The sequence below is a fragment of the Notolepis coatsorum genome (genome assembly GCF_963971535.1).
Source record: "Notolepis coatsorum genome assembly, chromosome: 20".
Classification (NCBI taxonomy): domain Eukaryota; kingdom Metazoa; phylum Chordata; class Actinopteri; order Aulopiformes; family Paralepididae; genus Notolepis; species Notolepis coatsorum.
The window spans coordinates 16888647-16907224 of NC_140184.1; the positions used below are offsets into that span (position 1 = coordinate 16888647).

An 18578-nucleotide genomic window follows, 5' to 3' on the forward strand; every position below is an offset into this window, starting at 1 on the left:
TTATCATTAAGGTAGGGCTGGTATAATCCTATAAAGGAAGAAGCCAGTCTATGTCAAATGAATACTGGAGCAGATGAAAGAGCTTACTGAGAGTTTCAAAGCAGCATCAAGGCTGAATCCCACACAGCCCCACACAAAGACTCTGCACTGGAGGAAATTAAGCATATTTGATTAAGACATTTCACTCAAAACTGGATGGAATAATGGAATACCTTGAAAATTTGAATCAGGCAAAAACGCGAGAGGGAATGCTGTACTGTGGTTATTGGCACCGGTGTGCTGTGCTCGTAGGAGCGAGGCCGTAGACGGTGTGGTGGAACCGGAGAGGTTGATCGTGCTTGTGGTCAAATGTTCATGGTTGATACACATTTATTTTTAAACCATTACTAATCAAATACAATTTAGATCAGGAGTTCAGTAGAGGATTTTACTTTCTCTGGCCAGGAAAAGGGATTAAGCACCCCCCCCCCTCATTTTGTGAGTTTGCCTTTTAAAAGCCCTATGAAATCAAAATAGATGTTTGTAATTTCCTGGAAAATGTTGAGTCATCCAGCACACAGGGCGTATACTAATTTTGGGTCTATTGAAATGCTTTCTAGAATGACATTTACAACACACTGTAACTGAGCTAGCACTCTGCCTCTTTAACTGAATTGAACACATGTTCGATGTTAACTTGCTAGCTAATGTTACTAATGTTGTGTATTGTTGCTAACCTATGTTGTTAACATTAGCTTGCTAGCTACCTTGAGGGGACAGAACAGATGGTGGAGGTAAACGTTACTCTACCCCCCCCCCCCCCCCCCCTCTCACAGTGAGCTGTGGTGTTCCACAAGGAAGCATACTAGGACCGCTACTGTTCCTAATTTATGCAAATGTCATGTCGTCAGCTTGTGACTGCAACTTGTTCTTGTTCGCGGATGACTCAGCCCTGCTGGTCTCTGACGAGAACAAGTTACAGGTTGAAAAAACCCTCAGCTCAGAACTCTGCAGAATCTGCACCTGGCTCGCTGATAACAAACTATCATTAGACCTTGGTAAAACAGAGTCCATTCTCTTCGGATCAAATAACAAACTCAGCAAGACCGACAGCTTCTCATTTACAGTGGGCGACAATATTGTCACAAGGAAAGAAGATATTACCTACCTGGGTTCCATCCTAGAGGCAAATCTTTCCTGTGACAAAATGGCATCCAATGTAATAAAAAAAAGTCAACCAACGAACTCGTTTCTTGTACCGGATCTCCTCACTGGTAAACAAGAATACCCTGAAGACTCTAGCAGGAGCACTCATTCAAGGGTACTACGACTATGCTTGCACCTCATGGTACCAAAGCACCTCAAAGGCGCTAAAAACAAAATTACAAACATCTCAAAACAAACTGGTCAGACTACTGCTTGACCTTACTCCTAGAACCCACCTCACCCCTGCCCACTTTGACAACCTAGGATGGCTTAGAGTAGACGACAGAGTACAGCAACTTGCAATGGGCCTGGTCTACAAGATACACTACACGACCAAGGTACCCATGTACATGACTAAATACTTCCCAAAGGTCAGTGAATACCACGATCACAACACCAGAGGGAGCTCCACAAATCATGTTAAACCCAGATTCGGCTCAAACAAGGGACTAAACACGTTTCGCAATTATGCCACATCAATGTGGAACGCCCTACCCAAAGCTGTAAAGGAATGTGAATCACTACCCACTTTCAAAAACACTCTCAAAAAACACCTAAGGGAGACTGCAACTCGAAACTGGCCCCTGTAAATGTCCGAACACAACCCCCTCCAATGTACAGTAAATTACCAAGTATGGTCTGGTCAATAATCCAATGTACAGTGTTGTTTGTACAGTTGTACAGTGTCCCCCACCCACCCCTCCTACCTTTCGTCTTGTAAACAAGACGAAAGTCTTTCTCTGGTCTGCATCCCCTTAACAATTGTATGTATTGAGCTGTACTGTACTGTACCCATTCTGCAATCTGTTAATAAAGTTTTCATTCATTCATTCATTCATTCATTCATTCATTCATTCATTCATTCATTCATTCATTCATTCATTCATTCGCTATGTCCATGTCAGACTCAGTGTGCGCACGCACCAAGGGGGCAAAAGGAACGTAATCCTGGTCAGAACAACAGGGCAGACTACACTATATTTGCATTTGTTAGCCATGCTAGCGATCTAAACAATCAATCCATGCCAAAACTAGATATGTAAAAGGTGAAAGACTCACATTCACAGCCATGCTGATTTGGCAAAATGACATACAGCCGTTTTAGTTTGAAACTACTTTTAGTCAGGGGAGTGTCGTGGTTTCTCCATAGAGCCCAGTTAAACTTTTTTAACGCAGAAGCTCGCGCAGGTAGGGGGCAAATTAGTTATGTGACTCAGTTGGTATTGCTGATTGGCTCGAACACGGTATGTTTGTATACAGTTTATTGAGTTTATTGAGTTTATTAGGATCCCCATTAGCTGTTGCATGACAACAACAACTAACTAACAGGTCTATACCCTTCCTCTCTACACTGCACCATTAATGCTCTTGGTATTCCATGTATAGCATTGGATTAATCTCTCCCCTCTATCCTCCATCTTAATCATGCCTTCCTTGTTCCAGATATGTTTGTTTAGCCCGATCACAAAGCCTGTAGATAACTGCAGCTGCCATGACAAAAAGAAAAGAAAAACACAAAATAAAACATTCTCTCATTCCCCATACGTCCTTCCCCAGAGATGGACTGGCTGGGCGACTTGGGCGTGTAATGAAAAAGCAATGTGTGGACACTGGAAGGTAAAATAAATACAACATTGCTTTATAGAATTGTGTTGTAATGAAGAGATTCACTGAAAAGAGTCATCGTTTTTGTGCACTGATCACTAGATTGACTAACTTATTTAAATTTAAGATTTATAGAGGACATTTTTAGGACCTCTGGTGAAATTATTACTGACCAACGAGAAGTGAATAAGGTATTTGAATCTTTTTGTACAAATCTCTATACCAAGGAGTCCAAAGGTGATCCCTTTCTAATTAGTGAATTTCTAGATAAATTACAAATTCCAATAATAGAAAAGAGCTATAAGACCTGCCTGGATGAACCTTTCTCCCTTGAGGACTTAACACAGGCAATTAAAAAAGCATGCAAAGCTCTAAAGCCCTAGACCTCCATGGGGTTACTTCTGAATTATTCAAGGCCTGTCTTTTTTATTTTCATAAATTTTTTTTGGATCCATTTTTTCTCCTTATTTTTCTATTTTTCTCCCATCCCAATTTCGTGTTGCCAATTATGCCCTTCAATTCTCCCCTCCCCTGCCTTGAACGTTGCTAGACTATGCCTCCCACTGGTCGGCTGTAGTGAGGATAGAAGCCTTGCATCACGTGTCCCCTCCGGTACACAAGGAGGCAGCCTGTTGTATCTTTTCACCAGAGAGCGCGGAGTAACACGTGGGAGGCTCACGCTGCCCCCGATACTTCCTGACTCTGCTGTACAGGCGTCACTAAACCGACCTGTAGGAGTTGCTGTCCACAACGTCCAATCCCTACCCATCGACTTTCCACCCGCTACCTCTGCCAATTGAGATAGTATGATGACTGGTCCAAGCCGCAGGCAATGCTGACTCCGGGAGTCGAGACCGCAGCCTCTTGCATTGGTGACAAGCGCAATCTCCGCTACGCCACCCAGCCGCCTATTTATTTTCATAATTTTCTTTATTTACATTTTTTTGATTGTTCTATTCTTGGTCTTTCTTTTTGTTTCAATGTCTTTTTAAATTTTTGCATGTTCATATATATATAAACATTTTGACAGACCTCAAAGGCTAATATATCCCTTTCTACCATGTCACTTTGATACTAATGTCAAATACCTTACACTCTGCATTAAAGATTTTAATCACCATGGTCACTCACATGCTCTTCAAATTTGCCCCATCCAGTGACTGGAATGAGTTACAAAAAACGTGTTGTTTACATTTACATTTACATTTAGTCATTTAGCTGACGCTTTTATCCAAAGCGACTTACAAGTTCTGTATAACAAGTCATCAGGAAGGGCACAACTCTATCAGCTGAGTAACAATGTTCATCAAAGTGTTGAGTGCTACAGTGTAGGTTAGTATATTAGGACATAAGTATATAAGTGCATGACAGTAAGGTTAGTTAGGGTTAGATAAAAAATTAAATAAAAAATATGTCAATGTTGATCACTGTAACAGCTTTCAATAATTATATCATGGACATTCTCTCAGAGACACCTGCAACAGCTCCACGTCCTCACAATAACCCTTTTACTACCACACTACCAAAGGGTTAACCCTTTCACTGCGACAATACAGAAGGTTAACCCTTTCACTGTCACACGACAAAGGGTTAACCCTTTCACTACCACACTACAGACGGTTAACCTTCTGTAGTGTGGTAGTGAAAGGTTAACCGTCTGTAGTGTGGTAGTGAAAGGTTAACCTTCTGTAGTGTGGTAGTGAAAGGTTAACCTTCTGTAGTGTGGTAGTGAAAGGGATAATGACATTACTTTGATGTTTGTATCATGCCTGCCCCAACTATACTAATTATATGTATGTATTGTCTCTTATGATGTCATTGTCATACACGTTTTAAAATATTTAAAAAAGTTTTTTAACATGCTTACGTCATTTATTGTCTTTTTAACATTACATATCTCTTGTTGTGGAATTAACACAATATTATGCATACTTTTGACAATAAATAAAATCAGAATGTGTTCTTACTTGCTTGCCTGGGTAAATAAAGGTTATAGAAATGTAAAAAAAATAAAAAAATAAAAAAATAAATTGAAAACCGATACCGATATTTTCCGATATCACATTTGAATGCCGATATCGGCCGATAATATCGGTAGGCCAATAATATCGGACATCCCTAGTTTGATCTGTCCCTCAGTGTTGAATGTTCAGTCTGTCTGCCCTTTCTCCTCCCTTTCCCCCTCAAGAGGCTAATTACCTCTTGCTAGACCGTAATTGTAAGAATTTGTTCTTAAACATACAATAATATGTAATTTTCTGACACACTCTCACTCCAAACAGTAACAAAAGACGGCGTTTGATGACATGGTGAAGGAGCATGGGATCATGGAAATAAAATTCTAGGTGGTTGAGGCTTTCAAATACTTGGCCATCCGTAAATAAAACCACCTGTCTGTCAATCTCCATCTCCCCCTGATGTATCACAGCATTATTGAGCCAATTATTCTGTAAGGTGCCATCTTTTTTTAATATACGCTCACAGTTACTAACAAGAACAGATTCTTAATTAAGGATCATCCATTCTGCGAGCATACTAATTGGTCTTCCCACTCCCACACCTATCTGACTGTGTCGCCAGAACCCTGACTCATAAAGCACACACCACAATCACTCATGATGCAGAGCACCCACTTCACCAGCACTTTACCCTCCTCCCCTCTGGTCGTAGAGACGGGCTACTTGTGTGCAGAAGGACCCACTTCAGAACTACAGACTCTACAGTACTTACAGACACTACTGATGATCAGTCAACCCAGCCTGTGGTCTGTACAATGTCAATGTTGTTTGTGCTTTTGTCTCGTAATATAATATAATACTATAATGTGTCTTGTTTATTTACTCATCTGCCACCACCGTCCTTCCTGTGGAGGGGATCTCAACCAGGAGGGCACTGTGACACCAGCTGCTATACCTCTGTTATGGCAGTGAAATGGTAACTTTTCAGGTAGCTTCAAACAGTGGTCCAGGGAGCCAGTTTTCCTCTGATTGTTTAGTCGGTTATGAAAATAGAATAGTCTCCCCCCACTTCTGTCCTAAAACAATATAGTGCCGCAACCTGTCTTTTCAGCACTGGCTTCTTTTTCTTGTACACTTGTTTTGTTATGGTAGAAGTTGAAAATCTTTTAACTTTTAGTAAAAGAGTGCTGCGCTTCTGACAAGCTTTCAATAGTCAGCTAACAGCAACAACAGCAGGTTTTCAGTAGTCAGCTAGCAACAACAGCAGGTTTTCAGTAGTCAGCTAGCAACAACAGCAGGTTTTCAGTAGTCAGCTAGCAACAACAGCAGGTTTTCAGTAGTCAGCTAGCAACAACAGCAGGTTTTCAGTAGTCAGCTAGCAGCAACAGCAGGTTTTCAGTCAGCTAGCAACAACAGCAGGTTTTCAGTAGTCAGCTAGCAACAACAGCAGGTTTTCAGTCAGCTAGCAACAACAGCAGGTTTTCAGTAGTCAGCTAGCAGCAACAGCAGGTTTTCAGTCAGCTAGCAACAACAGCAGGTTTTCAGTAGTCAGCTAGCAACAACAGCAGGTTTTCAGTAGTCAGCTAGCAACAACAGCAGGTTTTCAGTAGTCAGCTAGCAACAACAGCAGGTTTTCAGTAGTCAGCTAGCAACAACAGCAGGTTTTCAGTAGTCAGCTAGCAACAACAGCAGGTTTTCAATAGTCAGCTTTTGATTTCCAAAAAAGAGGACATGCCCCCCCAGCCTCGAGATACTTAATGGGGGATACCTCCCCCAATGCACAGTTTCTATGGCAAATGTATATACACTCTCTTTCTGGATTTTTTTAGTATCACAAACAGTACTGTATTTGAAAATCTGGTATGTCATAAATGTATAGATGTAGCAGTACTGTCTATCTGTATGTCGTGTGTGTCATATGATGAATTGAAAATGGAGGACCCTGATGGAAACAAGACGAAAGTCTTTCTCAGGTCTGCATCCTCTTAACAATTGTATGTATTGAGCGGTACTGTACTGTACCCATTCTGCAATCTGTTAATAAACTTTTCAATCAATCAATCAATTCAATCAATCAATCAATCAATCAATGGCATGCGTTGCTCATGGGACGACTGGTTGCACTATATTTTAATGACGGCGCGTGCGCCGTGCGCGCGCTCCCGCGCATAGATGTTCCCTCACATAGCACAGACTAAAGACAGTGCCTAATTGCCTCTACGAATGGAATGTAACACATTTCATTCACAAGTTTTGTGTGAATGTATCTGAAAACGTATTTGAACACACCTGACGACCGGCCATATTGTTATGCAAAGTAGTACTTAGCGAGTTGGCGCATCAGTCGAGTTGGCGCATCAGTCGCGTGTGCACATCCGTGCATGTGCATGCTCTGCTCACAGAGCAACCCCGTCCCATGAGCAACGCATGCCGATACTCAACGTTTACTCAAAGATGCATTATTGTTTTAATATATTTAAAGTATGCCTCCTCTCTATGGATATACAATTATTATTTATATTATTTTACTGTATATAACACAACAATATCTCTCTATAACCAAAGACACACCAAACCAAAGTTAACAATCAGCATGCTTGATTATGCCTAGAATTATCTGACAAATCTCAATGGCACAATAATTACTTAAAAATCAACCTGTAACAAAATAATAGCTCTCTTTTCAAGTCTTACTGGACAAAAATAAATAACAAAATATATGAAATAATAGAAAATAGAAAATCCAGTTAACAAATATCCTTTTCAGACAAATCGTTTTTTTTGCCATGTTTCAATGAGCTATTGTGCAATGGTTTCTGCCGTCTCATTTGGTGTATTTAACCTTGATTAATTTTGTTTGCATGCCATCCCTCTTCCAGTCAAAGTACTGTATTATGATTGGGAATATTTCCACTGCTCTGTGGTTACTCCTGTCTGTAGAAACACCACAGTACTGGATTTGATTTGAGCGCTTCATGTGCGACATCAATCGAGTCGAGTGGGGCGCTATAACACATTGGCTTCGGATTTAGTGCACATTCTTTGGCATTGTGAATGTGAGCTGCGCTCCACTCTGTCCCCTCTTCCTCTGTTTGTGCGAGTGTAGTTGTAGCTTCTCAGGGATTATGTCACACACGCAACAGAGTACCGTAGTATTCTGTGCAATGCGCCAGTCAATTTAAGTACATGCAAACGGTCCGTGAAAGCCGGACATTATCATGAATTTATAAACCCCCCCCCCGGACGGCCCGGACAGGGCGTGAAAAGAGGAAATGTCCGGGCAAAAGAGGACGTTTGGTCACCCTAAGCTAGCAACAACAGCAGGTTTTCAATAGTCAGCTAGCAACAACAGCAGGTTTTCAGTTGTCAGCTAATAATAATAATTAATAATAATTTCTTGGATTTATATAGCGCCTTTCAGGAGACCCAATAAGCTTAACACAATGGCGCCCGACCACGGAGATGTCCGTGTTTCGAATCCAACGGTTGAGGACCAACCACGGACATGTCCGTGGCAAGGTTGTTTTGGCTTTTATTCCATTGTAATAACCTACTCGATGTCACCGAGCAGCACTGCAGAAGTACCCTACTCTTTGAATTCGAAAACGTGCATTACCTGTGATGTTTGTCTTGTGTTATGAAATAACTTGACAGGACGACCAGATTTAGTCTATCGACTCCCTCATTTCTCCAGCTTCATGCATATACAGAATGCCGTCTCTCGTCCCACATCCGGGTTACTCCCAGTACGGGTACCCGCATAGCTCAATACACTACATTACCGGCCAGATCCTCTTGGGGGCGCTATCTCGATAATGCAGTGTTCCCTGTGGCAGAAGTTGTCTTTTTTTTTCTGGATCTCCAATGTGGTTTTCTGCTAACATGAAGCGATGCCTATAGCCTGTTACACGGAATACGTTTTGGGACGCGGATTTCAGTGTGCAGTAAAGTAATATATGATCAGCAGATGGACATATCGATCTACCAGATGGCGATTGATAACTGGGAAATCCTTTTCGGGATCCAACCGGCCCACGGTACGATCTTTTTCACGTAAATTACATGCTGATCAGGGCACACACTCATGTCGCACACACGCACACTTATGGCCAAAGGAAAGGACACTTTAAATTAGAATAACAGGAACAGTGTATTGCACTACCAAAGCTAACTAGCATGTCACACATGCGCTGTAAATAACTATGTACAGATACCGAGATGTCACTCCATGTTACCTGCTACCTGTTACTGCACAATGTTGTTTTCTTCTTTTGATTCTATTATATGTACCACTGTATTGCACATCGTTGCGGGCAAGACCACCCGCATTTCATTGTATACCTGTATGCCGTGACAATTAAAACTCTTGACTTGACTTGACTTGTTATGATAGCCATCCACCCGATCAGCGAATGTGGCTACTGAGGCTAACACGGTTATTGGTAATCAATAATCAGAAACGACGTCCCCCTCCCTCCTCCTTTCATGCATTCATGGTGGACCATCATACCGATCATATGCAGTTTGAGTTTTAACTGTAGCTTCTGTATATCCGAAATGCCATTGGATTTAACGTTAGTAGCTTAGCGGCCTGTATCTCGCCTTCCAGGAAATATACTAGTCCAAATCCCTTATAACGCTTATATTCAAGACGCTATAAAATGAGAACGTATTGATGAAAAAATTATTTCTTTAAGCCATTTTGAAGGGACGGTTTATGGTGTTAATTGACAATGAGAATGGACAGATAGCAATACTATAAAGTATAGATTTAGCTCTACAAACAGCCCCATGGACTATGCAAGTCTATTATGAAATGCTGGCCGTTTAGAGTGATATTAGATGGATGAAAGTGTTAACAGTGGGGGGGCAGCTAAGGGGAAGGGGATCAGGGGAACAATGTAACAACAAAGTAAAAAATTAAAATAAAAAAAAAGAAAGAGGGAAATCAGGCAGAGTAATTTATAAATTTGGTGAAGAGGTGAGTTTTGAGTTGGGATTTGAAAGAGTACAGGGATGTAGCACTGCAGATGTTTGGAGGGAGGGAGTTTCAGAGGGTGGGTGCGGCAAAAGAGAAGGCTCTGGGACTGACAAAGCACAGGTTGGTGGTGGGGATGGAGAGGAGACCGGAGTCAGAGGACCGCAGCCTCCGGGGCGGGATGTAGGGAGGGAGGAGGTCAGCTACTGTAGGTACCAGGGGGCAAGGGAGTGAAGGGATTTTTAGGTGATAAGGAGGATCTTAAAATTGATGCGGGACTGGAAGCCAGTGGAGGTGGATGAGGGTGCGGGTGAGAACCCTAGCAGCAGAATTCTGTACATATTGTAGCCTGTTCAGGGCATTGCTGGGTAGCCCTACAAGAACGGAGTTTGCGTAGTCCAGATGGGAGGTGACGAAGGAGTGTATAAGTGTCTCTGCTACGGAGTCGGGGAGAGATGGCCGGAGTCTGGCTATGTTCCTGAGATGGAAAAAAGCTCATTTAGTTATTGATTTTATATGGGAATGAAAGGATAGGGTGGAGTCCAGTATGACACCCAGATTGCGGACTTCTGGGGAAGGGTGAATTGAGCAGCAATCCACTTCTAGGAGGAGATCTCCAACCTTCCGGAGCAGTGACAACCATGAGCTCCGTCTTCTTGCTATTAAGTTTCAGGCAATTGGATGACATCCAGGCCTTGATGTCAAGGAGGCAGTTGACGAGGTGCTGTGGGGGAGAGGAGTGGAGGGTGAGGTGCCGATGTAGAGCTGAGTGTCATTAGCATAGGAGTGGAAATTGAGACCAGGTTTCTGAATGATGTGACCAAGGGGGAGCATGTAAATAGTGAAGAGGAGTGAACCAAGAAAGGAACCCTGAGGAGGAGGGGTACATCTCTGGCAGCTCAGGCGGTATTGTTAATCTAGCAGTGTCCAAGCGGTGCCACGACCAGTGGGCCTGCAGTGGGCCTCATCAACAAGGCTTGGGACCCCCACTGACGCTGTCTCTCATATCCTCTCCCTATAGACACTATATGTTGCATAAGCATCTGTCACAGTGTGTTACATTAACACACCCTTCCTGGACTATATATTTGCACAAATACTCAAAACTGCGAGCATCTGAACATGTTATATATTCTATTCCACTGTATTTCTATTATAATGGAGTGTATATATTCTACAACAATCCTGCACAATTGTACAGCCCTATATTCTATTCTATGTATTCTGTAGTGTATTCTTATTGTAATTTAGTTTATATATTCCATTTTATTATAAAAATGTACTCCTACTTGCTTTGTAAGTGTTGATTTGTCTGTTCATTAATGTTGATGCACCAAATGACCAAGACAAATCACTTGTATGTTCAAGCTTACTTGGCAATAAGATTTGTCTGATTCTGATTCTGATTCCTATTGAGTGAGTGGGTAATTAATTAACTATTCCCATTGATTTCCAGAGGTTGGGTCTCAGAAGAAGGTCAGAAGACTCGTCTCCAGGGTGATGAGGACTATTCTGTGTCAGTGGGATGAAGGCAGACGATGAGTGAAGCTCAATGATAATTCAATGGTATATTTATATTCCTCACAACTTTTTCAATTACACTGAGGCATTAGATGGCCTTTGCTTGGTTCATTGTGAACAATAAAAGCCGGTAGAATGAAGGTTTATTATTGCAAGATTTATGTGTGAAAAGGGCTTCAGTATCTCTCTTTCTAGAGGCTCACTCACTCTCTCTCTCTCTCCCCTCTAGCCCTTCTCCCTAGCCCACTCCTTCCACAGCTCCCCTCTAGCCCTTCTCCCTAGCCCACTCCTTCCACAGCTCCCCTCTAGCCCTTCTCCCTAGCCCACTCCTTCCACAGCTCCCCTCTAACCCTTCTCCCTAGCCCACTCCTTCCACAGACCCTCTAACCCTTCTCCCTAGCCCACTCCTTCCACAGTTCCCCTCTAGCCCTTCTCTCTAGCCCACTCCCCCCCCAGCTCCCCTCTAACCCTTCTCCCTAGCCCACTCCTCCCCCAGCTCCCCTCTAACCCTTCTCCCTAGCCCACTCCTTCCACAGTTCCCCTCTAGCCCTTCTCCCTAGCCCACTCCTTCCCCAGCTCCCCTCTAGCCCTTCTCCCTAGCCCACTCCTTCCCCAGCTCCCCTCTAGCCCTTCTCCCTAGCCCACTCCTCCCCCAGCTCCCCTCTAGCCCTTCTCCCTAGCCCACTCCTTCCACAGTTCCCCTCTAGCCCTTCTCCCTAGCCCACTCCTCCCCCAGCTCCCCTCTAGCCCTTCTCCCTAGCCCACTCCTTCCACAGCTCCCCTCTAGCCCTTCTCCCTAGCCCACTCCTCCCCCAGCTCCACTCTAGCCCTTCTCCCTAGCCCACTCCTCCCCAGCTCCCCTCTAACCCTTCTCCCTAGCCCACTCCTTCCCCAGCTCCCCTCTAGCCCTTCTCCCTAGCCCACTCCTTCCACAGTTCCCCTCTAGCCCTTCTCCCTAGCCCACTCCTCCCACAGCTCCCCTCTAGCCCTTCTCCCTAGCCCACTCCTTCCCCAGCTCCCCTCTAGCCCTTCTCCCTAGCCCACTCCTCCCACAGCTCCCCTCTAGCCCTTCTCCCTAGCCCACTCCTTCCCCAGCTCCCCCCTAACCCTTCTCCCTAGCCCACTCCTTCCACAGCTCCCCTCTAACCCTTCTCCCTAGCCCACTCCTTCCACAGCTCCCCTCTAACCCTTCTCCCTAGCCCACTCCTTCCACAGCTCCCCTCTAGCCCTTCTCCCTAGCCCACTCCTTCCACAGCTCCCCTCTAGCCCTTCTCCCTAGCCCACTCCTTCCACAGCTCCCCTCTAGCCCTTCTCCCTAGCCCACTCCTTCCACAGCTCCCCTCTAGCCCTTCTCCCTAGCCCACTCCTTCCACAGCTCCCCTCTAACCCTTCTCCCTAGCCCACTCCTTCCACAGCTCCCCTCTAGCCCTTCTCCCTAGCCCACTCCTTCCACAGCTCCCCTCTAACCCTTCTCCCTAGCCCACTCCTCCACAGCTCCCCTCTAACCCTTCTCCCTAGCCCACTCCCCCCCCAGCTCCCCACTAGCCCTTCTCCCTAGCCCACTCCTTCCACAGCTCCCCTCTAGCCCTTCTCCCTAGCCCACTCCTTCCACAGCTCCCCTCTAGCCCTTCTCCCTAGCCCACTCCTTCCACAGCTCCCCTCTAGCCCTTCTCCCTAGCCCACTCCTTCCACAGCTCCCCTCTAGCCCTTCTCCCTAGCCCACTCCCCCCCCAGCTCCCCACTAGCCCTTCTCCCTAGCCCACTCCTTCCACAGCTCCCCTCTAGCCCTTCTCCCTAGCCCACTCCTCCCACAGCTCCCCTCTAGCCCTTCTCCCTAGCCCACTCCTTCCACAGCTCCCCTCTAGCCCTTCTCCCTAGCCCACTCCTCCCCCAGCTCCCCTCTAGCCCTTCTCCCTAGCCCACTCCTTCCACAGCTCCCCTCTAGCCCTTCTCCCTAGCCCACTCCTTCCACAGTTCCCCTCTAGCCCCAGGACACCCTCAGCCCCAACTCTACCTTCCCGCAGGGCAGCTTCACCGCACCCCAAAGTAAGCCAGCAAAATGGTATCATCACTGATTTCACACACACACACACACACACACACACACACACACACACACACACACACACACACACACACACACACACACACACACACACACACACACACACACACACACACACACACACACACACACACACACACACACACACACACACACACACACACACACACACACACAAACTATAGAAATTAGCTAAAGGTGACAAGGACTTAGAGATACACTGTTAATTGTTCACGCACCTGCTATGCCTTCTTGTCAGCTGTTACAGGTCTGTAGGCTGTCGTTGGTGAATATATATATAATAATAATAATAATAATAATAATAATAATAATAATAATAATAATAATAATAATAATAATAATAATAATACATCGAATTTATATAGTGCTTTTCCAAAGCCTCAAAGACACTTTAAGAAAACAAACAATACAATACAGTTTTAGTAGAGAGAAATAAGAAAGGTGAGAGAGGAAGGAGTTCATGGGTTGAAAGCAAGGGTAAAAAGGTGGGTTTTGAGGGCTTGTTTAAAGAGTGTCTGCATGATGGATATGATTGGGAAGGGCGTTCCAGAGGGTGGGGCAGCTGCAGCGAAGGCCCTGTCGCCCCAGGTCCGGAGCTTAGTTCTGATGGGTGGAGAAGGAGGTCAGAGAGGTAGGAGGGGGCCAGGTTGTTTAGGGCTTTGAAGGTGATGAGTAGAATTTTGAACTGAATCATGTAGGAGCCAGTGGAGATCGTGGAGGATGGGGGTGATGTGGTCAGAGCGGCGAGTGGCGGTGAGCATTCGAGCAGCAGAGTTTTGGACGTATTGTAGTTTATTGAGGATTTTGGTGGATGTGCCATAAAGAATCCTGTTGCAGTAGTCCAGTCGGGATGTGATAAGTGCGTGGGTCGGTGTTTCGGCAGCAGAGAAGGATAGTGAGGGGCGTAGATGGGCAATGTTCTTTAGGTGGAAGAAGGCGGTTTTCATGATATGGTTGACACGCAGGAGGAAGGAAAGGGTGGGGTCGAGAATGATACCTATAGGTTGCGGACGTGGGTGGAGGGTTGATTGAAAAATCCTGGGTGGGGCGGGTCAGGGAATATGGGCCAATAATGATCGGTTCAGATTTGTCACAGTTGAGTTTCAGAACGTTTTTTTGCATCCAGATTTCTATGTCAGAAAGGCAGGTGATGAGGGTGGAGTGGGTGGCCGCAGTGATGGTCTTGGTGGAAAGGTAGAGCTGTGCGTCATCAGCGTAACAGTGGAATTGGAGGCCATGTTTGCGGAGGATCTGTCCAAGTGGTCAAATGTAGAGGATAAACAGTATGGGACCAAGTACTGGGGGACACCGTGGGGGACTGGGGCAATGGGGGATTTGGAGTTGTTGGTGTAGATTAATTGGTGTCTGTCAGAGAGATATGATTTGATCCAGGAGAGGGCAGTGCCAGTGATCCCAATGGTGGACTGGAGGCGAGATATGAGGATGGAGTGGTTGATGGTGTTGAAGGCGGCGCTGAGGTCAAGGAGGATTGGAAGGATTCGTAAAGGTTATTGGATTCAAGGTGGGATGTTAACTGAGTTCTAAATTTTGTTACAGAAATGGGAGGTTGGAGATGGATATATGAGCATGCCCTACAACAATCCAGTAGAAGGAATGGTTATTGAGTTAGAAGCCTACAATCAAAAGTATCTTAATTATTGATTATTATTAGAGACGTACGTGTATTTTCCTTTATAGGACTGAGAGAGAGAGAGAGAGAGAGAGAGAGAGAGAGAGAGAGAGAGAGAGAGAGAGAGAGAGAGAGAGAGAGAGAGAGAGGTGGGTGGGTGGTGGTGGCTAAGTTCAGTGGATACCACACAAGAACTCAACCATATTCCACTGATTATTTGCAAAAGGTGCCAATGCTAAAGATAGTTAGTTGGCACATTTCAAGCTGCTAAATGGTTCAAGCATAGATATACCGTACAGTACTTGCAAATAGTGTCAAGCAGTTCCTAAAGCACTTCAATACCAATTGGCCACATAGCGGCCTGTCTGCCTCAAAGTAACTCATCACACTGACTGACTCACGTTGACAGCAGAGTGCCTATGATGCTGGGCATGCCGGCAATAATGGCCTATAATGGCCAATAATGGCCTATCAATGGCCTATGTTCCGAAAGGAATAAAAGGCCTAAGTAAAGTAAGTAATGCGGGCAATAAGCGTTCACTTCCACAGTAGCAGGAGACCAGGGTGGAGGGATTGTAGAGGGCATCGCCCTGGGTCTCAGAGCACTAATCTCCTGACCTGATATTTTGATTCAACCAATATATCTGTTTGGCAGAGCAGGCTGTGCGCAAACAGGGATGTATTCATTTATTAAAAAAAAAAAAAAAAAAAAATAATAATAATAATAATAATAATAATAATAATAATAATAATAATAATAATAATAATAATAATAATAATAATAATAATAATAATAATAATGGCAGGGGAACTATGTGAGAATGCTATTCATCGACTACAGCTCAGCATTCAATACCATAGTCCCCTCCAAACTCATAGCCAAGCTCAGGGACCTGGGCTTGAACTATGACCTCTGCCAGTGGGTCTTGGACTCCCTGACGGGCAGACCCCAGGTGGTGAGAGCAGGCAACTGCACCACCTCATCCATCACCCTCAACATAGGGGCCCCACAGGGCTGTGTTCTGAGTCCCCTCCTCTACTCCCTGTACACCCATGACTGTGTGGCTCAGCGGAGCAACAACACAATCATCAAATTTGCTGACGACACAGTAGTGGTGGGCCTGATCTCTGCAAACGACGAGAGGGCCTACCTGGAAGAGGTCAAGGTCCTGGCGGGATGGTGCCAGGAGAACAGACTCTCCCTGAACGTCAGCAAAACAAAGGAGATGATTGTGGACTTTAGGAGGTCAGGGGTCAAGGACTACAGCCCCCTCAGCATCGACGGGGCACCGGTTGAGAGAGTGAACAGTTTCAAGTACCTCGGAGCCCACATATCCGAGGACTTGACATGGACCACACACATTGACAGTGTTGTGAAGAAGGCACGACAACGCCTCTACTTCCTCAGGCGCTTAAGGAAGTTCCAAGTCAGTCAGAAGATCCTTAAGAACTTCTACTTGTGTACAATAGAGAGCATCCTGACTGGCAACATCACCTCCTGGTTTGGGAATAGCACTGCACAAGACCGAAGCAGACTACAAAGAGTGACACGTTCAGCGGAACGCACAATTGGAGGGGGGCTTCCCACCCTCCAGAACATTTACAACAAGCGGTGCAGGGGCAAGGCTAAGAGAATCATCAAGGACTCCAGCCACCCGAACAACTGCCTCTTTGAACTGCTGCGGTCAGGCAAGCGATACCGGAGTCTCAAGGCGAGCACAGAAAGACTCAGAAGAAGCTTCTATCCCCAGGCCATCAGGCTGCTCAACGAACAATAAACACTATGCAACAACCATCAAATGCACACAGCACACACATCCACACGCACACACTCACTTTAAACAAACAACACACTGCAGCACCCACTCTCCACACTTTAGATCACCTAAACACACCTTATATTTATTGGTAAAGGATTTGCACTACAACTCGTACACCTTACTATAAATTGTACCTAAATTGTACCTCATCCCATTTCTGCTTTGCACTATATAGTATTGTATATTAGTATATTGCATAGTATATTGTATATTGTATGGTAACTCAGTTACTTCTATTCTGCATCGAACATTGTACATATGTCTATACTGAACACTGTGACCTCTATTTTTACATGCTACTTTATTTTATTTCATACTTATCTTGTCTAGCACAGTCTCTGGAGCGTAACAGTAAGAAGCATTTTGTATAAAAGTATTCTGTACTTCTGTATGACAACTATTAAAGAAACTTGAAACTTGAAACTTGAACTTAATGATGGAAAAAAAGAGAGAAAAAGGGCACTTTCTCTCTAGGAAGGAAAACGGCAGGGGATCAAGTGCTCTTTGAGGTCTGTGTATGCATGTGCCTGAGTGACTAGCTGTGATGTGATCGTCAGTAGAATATTCCACTCTCCTATGACCTGTACCACTCCTACCGGTGACCTCAGGAGAACCTTCCACTCTCCTATGACCTGTACCACTCCTACCTGTGACCTCAGGAGAACCTTCCACTCTCCTATGACCTGTACCACTCCTACCTGTGACCTCAGGAGAACCTTCCACTCTCCTATGACCTGTACCACTCCTACCTGTGACCTCAGGAGAACCTTCCACTCTCCTATGACCTGTACCACTCCTACCTGTGACCTCAGGAGAACCTTCCACTCTCCTATGACCTGTACCACTCCTACCGGTGACCTCAGGAGAACCTTCCACTCTCCTATGACCTGTACCACTCCTAACGGTGACCTCAGGAGAACCTTCCACTCTCCTATGACCTGTACCACTCCTAACTGTGACCTCAGGAGAACCTTCCACTCTCCTATGACCTGTACCACTCCTAACGGTGACCTCAGGAGAACCTTCCACTCTCCTATGACCTGTACCACTCCTAACTGTGACCTCAGGAGAACCTTCCACTCTCCTATGACCTGTACCACTCCTAACGGTGACCTCAGGAGAACCTTCCACTCTCCTATGACCTGTACCACTCCTACCGGTGACCTCAGGAGAACCTTCCACTCTCCTATGACCTGTACCACTCCTAACGGTGACCTCAGGAGAACCTTCCACTCTCCTATGACCTGTACCACTCCTAACGGTGACCTCAGGAGAACCTTCCACTCTCCTATGACCTGTACCACTCCTAACTGTGACCTCAGGAGAACCTTCCACTCTCCTATGACCTGTACCACTCCTAACGGTGACCTCAGGAGAACCTTCCACTCTCCTATGACCTGTACCACTCCTACCGGTGACCTCAGGAGAACCTTCCACTCTCCTATGACCTGTACCACTCCTAACTGTGACCTCAGGAGAACCTTCCACTCTCCTATGACCTGTACCACTCCTAACTGTGACCTCAGGAGAACCTTCCACTCTCCTATGACCTGTACCACTCCTAACGGTGACCTCAGGAGAACCTTCCACTCTCCTATGACCTGTACCACTCCTACCGGTGACCTCAGGAGAACCTTCCACTCTCCTATGACCTGTACCACTCCTAACGGTGACCTCAGGAGAACCTTCCACTCTCCTATGACCTGTACCACTCCTAACGGTGACCTCAGGAGAACCTTCCACTCTCCTATGACCTGTACCACTCCTAACTGTGACCTCAGGAGAACCTTCCACT

The 18578-nt window shown here is 45.3% G+C and overlaps 1 protein-coding gene across 1 annotated transcript in view; it reads right to left on the reverse strand.

Moving 5' to 3' along the window:
- The window catches only part of slc9a5 (solute carrier family 9 member A5), a 119090-nt gene that overhangs the window by 77153 nt on the left and 23359 nt on the right, over nucleotides 1-18578 (reverse strand). The gene's annotated exons all lie outside the window — the stretch shown is intronic.